At 32.6% G+C, this 8,761-nt stretch overlaps 1 protein-coding gene across 1 annotated transcript in view; it reads right to left on the bottom strand.

The window, feature by feature from the left end:
- The window catches only part of LOC108693853 (E3 ubiquitin-protein ligase TRIM9), a 113,713-nt gene that overhangs the window by 9,706 nt on the left and 95,246 nt on the right, over window positions 1-8,761 (bottom strand). The gene's annotated exons all lie outside the window — the stretch shown is intronic.

Genomic DNA, 8,761 nt, shown 5'->3' on the forward strand with positions numbered 1-8,761 from the left:
AATACATGAACTCTCTAAATTTTTTGAAGTGGAATCTCACTCTATAGAATAAAAATTGAGTCAATCTTGAAAAAGAATGGATCAATTTTCAATCTTTACAAATGAGAGAGGTTTCACTTTTTACAGTGAGATCTAAAAGTTTTAGAGAGAAAATAAACGAAAATTTCAATTCTTTGATTAACTTGAAATAAAATCCTTCGTTTGTTAATGTAACTCCACTTGCGTGATGGAAAAATAGATAGGGTTGCTTTGAAGTTTCGTAAAAATAAAGTTATAAGCAGACTATAAATCAGTTGTTGTACTTGCTTAAGGACGGAAGCTTCCAATACTGAAATTTTCTACTTCGGTAAAACTTTGTACACACTTAAGAAGTTTCTCGAGTAAGTAACTAAACATTTCGTATTTTCGTAAGGATTGAGGTAAAGGCATTTAACTTTGGAGATTTTGAGCCAACGAAGTTTGCTTGTAAATCATTTTACAAACGAATAAGCTTATAAATAAGTAGAAAGTTGCAAATGCAAATAGATTAAAATGTAATCAATAAAAAAAAAGAAAAATTCCTGATAAAATTATAATGCGCACATCATGTTTATAGGTGTATGTGTAATAATGCATCTTTATACAAGTAATAAACTTATACATACTCTTCAAAAGATTGAAAATTTAATCAGTCTTGAAAAATATCTAATAAAATATTTTTACTTTTAAATAAGAATAGCAGATTTTCACTCTTTAAGAATAAGATTTCATTCTTTTGGAGTGAAAATCACTCTAGGAGAAGTCTATTCCAAAAAAAGAAGATATTATCCTTCCTGGAGTGAATCTCACTCCAAAATAATAAAATCTTACTTTAAAAGAATAAAAATCTGCCACTTTTGTTCAAGAATGAAAAGTTTCACCCTTTTTTTCAAGACTGATTCAATTTTTACTCCAAAAGATTTTAGACAAAATTTAAACAGTACATATAAAATCATAAATTAAAAATACTGTGAAGAACATAAAATAGATTCACAAATAGACGATTTCATTTGAGTAAGTTTTAATTATCGCTAGTCGAGACTTCGACTACAATATGATTTGAAACTGCGCTGGGTATTTGGTTACAATCCGATTTGCTTCGAAGCTGGCTTGCGTGATGACCTTCGGTGGCAATAATTTTACGATTTAAACAGGCTTCCGACTGCCGAATTTGTCGCGAGTTTCCTAACGACGGACCAAACTTGGTTGTTGCCGCAGCGACCGCAATTGTATTCGGTTCTGACTGTCTAAGGTACAAGTTAAAGCCGCGGAAATTACTGTGCGCTATTCAGATTTCTATCCCACAGAAATATACTGAGCTGTCAATGCAGAGCACCATATCTTAATTTGCCAAGTCGAGTGGAAAATACGTATAACTTTCTCAACAAAACGCTAAAATCAAACTGATCATGTTGGAACCTAAAACAAAATTAACAGCTAATATTAATTTCTTTTGGAGCTGCAATATTCTATATAAAATTCTAGTAATTCATTTAACTCTGTAATTTGAGTCATTTTGGCACACGCGAAATTTCACACGCGAAGTTATACATTTTTAAATAAATTTCCATTTTTCCTCATTTTAGCTCAAATATCAATTTTTATTAAATAAACATTTGGAACACAACAAAAAGGAAATAAATGTTCTAAATAGTCAAGCTGGATTTTTAACTATTAAATAATTCGAATTTTTTTTAATTATTAAATTATAAATTTATTTACTACATATCCTGCAAATTGCATGTCGAATTTAATTTTCAGTTTTGAAACGCAATTCTAACAGAACTAGGGTAGTAATATTACAAATTAAATTGACAAATTATTTAATAATTGTAGGGACCGACGAAAAAATTAACGAAGAAGCTTGAAATTTGAAAACTCAGGAGTCCTCGTTTTCAATCCTAATATTCAGTGTATGCTACGCCAATAGTGCTCCTCTGTTGTCATACTTATTCGGGTCGTCTATATATACTTTTAAATGATCTTACGGTTCTCTTTATTTTCCTACAATATTGATGCTCATAAGCATGTTAGAAAGATTTTAATAATTTGATGCTGGTAGCATTTCTTTCAAAGATCTTAATAATAAAAACACTACTTGATAATGTAATAGAGATGTCGAAAAGTAAAAGTCCCGAATTTGTCTATTTTTTGAAAGCCTAGAAATAGTAAAAAGAAACTTAAGCTGGACAAAAAAGACCCAGAAAGCACAGAAGGGGATTAAAAAAAAAAAGAATATTTCAAATGTCCAAACATCTTTCGTTTAAAATGAGGCATTGGATTAAAATGTTAAGGCACATAGATACATATGTTTCCTCTCTTATGGGAAATTACATTAATTTATTTGATAGATGTAGAAATTCGCGCTCGTTGCTTTTACCGTGAAAGAACGATCGGTCAGATGGATCACTTTGGACCGGGCGTTCATTACGGATCATGTAAATGTTAGGAATCTATTTTCAAGAGCGTTAACACGCGCTGTAGGCGTTGATGCTTCTATATGCAATTATCTGACTTGCAGTGAAAGTCTACTAGTCACCGCGTCGCGATGCAGATCATCGATTAACTTGTTGGCATGCTAATAAACCAAAAGCATTTCCTCTTAGTTCGCGCTGCCCACTGACAGCGTCGAAAACGCTGTTGACCGTCGACTTCCTGTCTGTTTCGGTCGTCGATTCCGGATGCGCCGGCAGCATAATCCGATCGGACGGTCGCCACCGCGATCGAGGAGTAAACACGTGCCAAAAAGGCGAAAGATAGGAAAGGCCAAGGCACGGCAAATACGTCACGATGTGCAGTCGGATAAAAAGAGACGTGTCCTGAAAGTTTACCGTACTGTTTTTTGCCATGTCGGTAGATACTGTTGAATCACAAAAACCGCGATCAAGCTTTTTGACAAAATTATTTTATACGGGTCGTCTCATCCGTATCGTATTACTTTTTTTTTAATGATAATAGATGCGTTCGGCAAAGAAACAGTTCAGTGAGCACTTAAGCCAGAAAAATGTAAGGCAGTGAGACGTAAGCAAATCGATCAATCACGATAAAGAATTATTTTCTTTATATTACGATCTTTACTGTGATTGGCCAATTCGTTTTGCTATTTAATCCTATTGTCTTACGTCTTTTAATATGTTTCTAGCTTTAGTGATAATTTATTTTCATACGTCTGTCTTGAATGCAACTAATTTCTTTGAACAATTCAAGATCGATTTTTACTTTACACTCTTTTGCAGTATATTTACAATTAGAACCTACAATTAGAATCTACAATAGGAATCATATTGCTCAATTTCGATTGTAAATCAAATTATAAATCAGAAAGAAAATTTGTTTTCTATAAAAAATAAAAAGATAAACGAGTCGGTGAGATCGAGTGATTGGAATCGTAATAACAGCGTATAGAAATATATTTTTTGCAGGGCGAAAAGAGAAACTTCAATGGCGTCCCATACATTCATACAGATGAAAAAGTATTCTCTTAAAAGTATTCTCATAATTTTCTGGAATAAAAGCCGTGGAAGCTACGATTTCACACAAAACTAATCACCTTTCCGATTTCGGACGAAATTGACTCGTGAATTCAATGATGTACGAAACATAATACGCTTTTTCAATATATATGATGTAGGAAAAAAATCGCATTTTTCTGCACAAAAGAGATATAATCTTTTATACAGAAAAATATCATTTCACGCAGGAGATTAAAAAATGCAATTTTTATATGCAACTAGAAAGATTTAAACAAACGTACCACAATACATGAAAAGAAATAAAAAATGATCCATGATGCGTCAACACGAGATTCAATTTTATTTCCAAACATTGAATGTTTTGTTATATCGTGACGCGAAAAGACTGTAATAGGAAAAGGATTAAACAGCACATTGTGTTGTACACTTATAGTTTAAATTTGAATTTGAGAAATTATTTATAATTGATGGAGAACGAGGCGTATCACAAAATTTATTAACTCTATTTTATATGTATAAACAGACGCAGAACACTAAGAATAATGATGCTCTACCTACTTGCGGCGTCAAGGAAGACTTAACATATGTATGTATAATTAACTGGCTTCATGCCTGACATGCGAATCGTCACGGAGAGTTCAGCATATCCTTAGAGAGAATCGTTCCGCTCTACAGCACGAGAACTCTAAGGTCCCTGCGGTATTCGCATTATGAAATTAGGCTAATGGCACCAGCGTTACATAACGTTACATAATGTTCAACGTCAAACCGCCAGAGCTTTAATGCAAATTAAGATCATCTTGAGAAACATTTATCATTTTGTATTTTCATTTCCAGTTAAATAGCAAATAAAAAGAAAACATTACTTTTCATTTGAACACGTCGAACAAGTAGGAAGTTATAAATAATGATGTTCGTGCATTTAACTCAGAAATAATCATCTGATTTTTTTCTATATGTACAGTTATCTGGAATATTTTTACACTTCTAATTTATTATTCAAGAACGAATTATGTCACAAATTTAATTACAATTTTCTGAAAAACGTAAATAGAAATCAAGTAAATATTAAAATAAATAAGCATAAATTATGTAGCTTATTATTTATAAAAAAAAAAGATTTTAATTATAATTAATTAATCTGCTTTTCTCTTGCGGGTTTTCGATAGAACTTATCTATTTAAAATTTGTTTAAAGAATTATTTAGAATTACTTTATGATTTGTAAAGAATAATCATTAAAAAAAAAAAGAAAGAAGATATATTAAATAATATCCATACAAAACAGTATTTTACAATTCATATTTGTCCGTCGCTATGGTGTAAAAATATTCCCATGTGACTATTCCCAGATTAAACATCTCGCTACAATTCGAAAGCTTAATAAAGCTAATAGCTTTTCTAGTTAAAATGCAAAAAATTTGCAGATAAAAAGAATTATTAAAATTAGGATGTAAGAATTTGAAGTGTAATTTTCGGGACGGTGGGATCGTATAATTTGCGTGACGTGTGACATGGTGAAAATCGAAGAGAGAAAAGTCGTTTATGTCAAATAGGAAAAGAGCAACGCGGCGTAGAATAAACTCTCTTCCGGTTACATCGCTTATCGCGATCCAAAAACTCGTGTAATCCGACATGGAACCTCGATGGAGCCGTCCACTCGGTAAATTCCGTTGCACCACGCTCCGTCGCTCTATGACGTCGACATTACAATCGATTATCCCGGATTTCGTCGGATTTTATGTTATGGCACTATCAAACGTGTGAATCCATAATCTCTAGATATTATAGCCAGCGTGGATAATTTTTTTTGATATTATCTCTAATGACGAACATATAAGAAACTAATATATTCTAACAGTAAAGATTAATTAAAAGTATTATTGCTAATGTTTAATTAACTTTCTACTCGCTACTCGCTACTGTTGGATTTTAAAGTTAAAGACACAATCGATTTTTTTATTATGAATTTTGATAGTTAAATTTAAAAAATAAATTAAATATCATCCAACTTCTGTGATAATAAAAACGGCAAAAACTTAAAAACTTATTAAAAACTTCCACAAGTATATAAATTTTTTCAGTATACAGTCTGAAATAATATATTATATGTAAAATTCTGTATTGAAGTTCGAAGACTCAAGTTGCAGACGAAGGGTGAAAATTTCACATTGATGACGGAGGATGAAATTTGAACAGATCGTCGCGTAATAAACTCAGAGAGAAAGAGAGAGAGAGAGAACCGATATTGCGCTTGTAATATTTACGATTCGACCGAATAACGACAAAAATCCGGACGAAGCGAGAAGCGTAATGGTTACCGCGGCGTCAATTAAAGCTGGCTAAAAAAGTCGCGAGGGAACACGTGAAATATCGATCATCCGCCTTTTACGAGGGTGCGCTCGTAAAAGTGGAAATTAATGGACAGAACAGGTGCACGCGAGTGACTCGAAGATCTCCGCTTTCGAAGGAGCGGCGCGGTCTCGACAGAGACGCGTGGAAACAACGTACGCGGATAAAAAACTGTTACGATCGCTCTTTTTACAGCTTTACAATGGGGTTCGACGTGAATCGACACACCGACGAAACTTTATGCCCATATCGGAATGATTTATCGAACGGCGCGAGACGCGTCGCGCCACGCCGCGCCGATATTCGATACGTATCCAGATTCTCTCGCTTTTCCTCCTCTTCTCTCTCTCTTTCTCTCTCTCTCTCTCTCTCTCTCTCTCTCTCTCTCTCTCTCTCCCTCTCTGTTTCTCTCTCATTCATTCTGTTCACTTTGTGAGGAAAACGTGAAAAAAGAATGCACCGATAAGGGTTATACAGTGGAGAGAGAGAGAGAGAGAGAGAGAGAGAGACGAAGCAGAGAATGCGCCGATAGCCCGTTTAAATATATCGCGTGCGAAATATATCTTGCTGATAAAACTTAGCGACAGGAGAAAATAAACTTCGTAAAGGACGGACGGTTCTTAACTTGGCGAAAAATGGTCTTCTCGCGAGACTTGACAGATCTTGACGAAGTTCGCAGAAGACGATCTTTCACGCTTCACTCCAAGCGCAGAAGCATTCTTGAAATAATCACGTTCACTTCGGCACTTTCTCGAAACGCGAGACAATTATGTGCACGCGAGAAACTTCTTTCAAACTCTTGAGAATCTCCGATTATATTTTTTATTTGAGTTCGATACGATACGACAGTTCTCTTTTTCTTATATTACATTCGCAGATAGATGTATTTATTGTGACATATTTCTTTTCAGTTCTTCGTTACTATGATAGTTATAATCAAACAAAAAAAAGAGGAATTGATAGACTCAACTTATGAGGTTCATTAAATTTTTATTTAACTCTTCAGAATCTTTGTATGAAATTTATTATATAATATATTATTATTATACATATTATTATACATATTATTATAATACATTATTATACATATTATTATAGTATACAATAAGTATTATATACATATATTAATATATTATATATACAATGAATTCGTAAGATTCTGAAGAGTTAATTATTTAAATAAAACGTACAGAATTTTTTAGTAAAAAAAGAAACTGTTTTCATATTTAAATAAAAATTAGAAATTATACATTATTATTTTGTACAATGTACATTATTATTTTAATTTCTGATTTATTGTAGATTAAATATAGAAGAAAAGATTAATATTTCTTTTCTCACTAAAAAATATTTCTAAATAGCGTTATATTTGTTTTACACTATGACAAAGTTTTATATCTCATCTATTTCTATTTATGTAAAAAAATTTAAACATCCTTTAAATAAAATATTCGCATTCGATTAAAAGTTACGCATTATAATCACTATACATATAATGACTATAGAAGTTGGGCATTAAAAGAATCAGCGTTGTTATTAAAAGAACAGTCGTTGACGACAGAGCGTGATCGCATCGCAAACATATAAATTAATGAGCGAATTAATCTGCCAGCGTCGAGGGGGTAAAAATTCCCGTTTACTCATGTTATCTTGGCGAGACATACGTATGGAACGTCGCATTGTACGGTCGTCAGCCTCGTTCACGACAAGTCTGCGTTTAATTTTTCGCTCGAGTCTAGACCGATTCTTCGTTCTCCTTTTCTACACTATGGAGAGAAATCTATCTATCAAATAAAGCAGAATACTAAATATTGATTTGTCAAAAATATCGGAAAAATTGACTTTAAATTTTATACATTTTAAATTTCAAAAAAAGTGATTTTACATTTTATAATAAATTTATTTATTTATTATTATTACATTTATGGCATATTGACATAAACATAACATTTTACCAGACAATAACGATTCGCGCTCATAATCGATGCATCACGCTATAAAATAAAATACGATAAACCACACGAATTCTGCAGCGACAAATTTTTAACTTCCGAGCAGCCCGATCGCCTTTAAATCCACAGAGGCAGATAATAACGAGATTTAGCAGTGGCCCGAAAAATTTAACAATTTTACGTGTCGTAAAACTCGAGATGGTGATCGCACTAAAGTTGAAACCGCGATAAAGTCAAAATTTAAGAAAGCAGAGCACCTGTTCAGGAACATGGACTCATCGTCGATTGCTTGTCTCTCCCTCATCTCAATATGACGGAATTTTTATGTTCGATTAAGTTCACTCTGCCAAGATCGAAATGGCGCTGGGCGCGCGCACGTAATGGCCTCGTAAAATACGAAAATGAATTTCATATTTTTCATATTTTCTCATTGCCCATCATCGTTTACCACTGTAAACTACTAAGCAGCTGTTACAACTGCGATCGCAGATTTTCCCATTTTCACTCACCCTTATTGCTTCGTGCGAAATAATTATGAAAATTAATAATGAGTTACTCGCCATTAATTTCATTTTTACACATTTTTACTTGATTTTTCCTAAAGCATTCATTAACATGTAAATTTTTTACATACAATAATAAAATTTAAAAAATAAAATTTCTTAAAAGACTTCGGAAAAAAAAGATTACTGACGGCATCAAATATTAATATTATATATGTTGTTTAACTCTTTGAAGGATTGTGATATAAAGACCTCCTTTCTTGTTTGAATGTGCATGGTGAACATTATTCATCCCATCTTTATAATAAATTATGAAATTACTAGAAACACAGAAATTTATGTGTTTGAATATATCTCTTCTTATAATTAATTACATAAATGAAATTTATTTTTTTTTATTATTTTGTGTAATATTGTACTCTCTCTCTCTCTCTCTCTCTCTCTCTCTCTCTCTCTCTCTCTCT

The sequence above is a fragment of the Atta colombica genome, unplaced genomic scaffold (genome assembly GCF_001594045.1).
Source record: "Atta colombica isolate Treedump-2 unplaced genomic scaffold, Acol1.0 scaffold110, whole genome shotgun sequence".
Classification (NCBI taxonomy): Eukaryota; Metazoa; Arthropoda; class Insecta; order Hymenoptera; family Formicidae; genus Atta; species Atta colombica.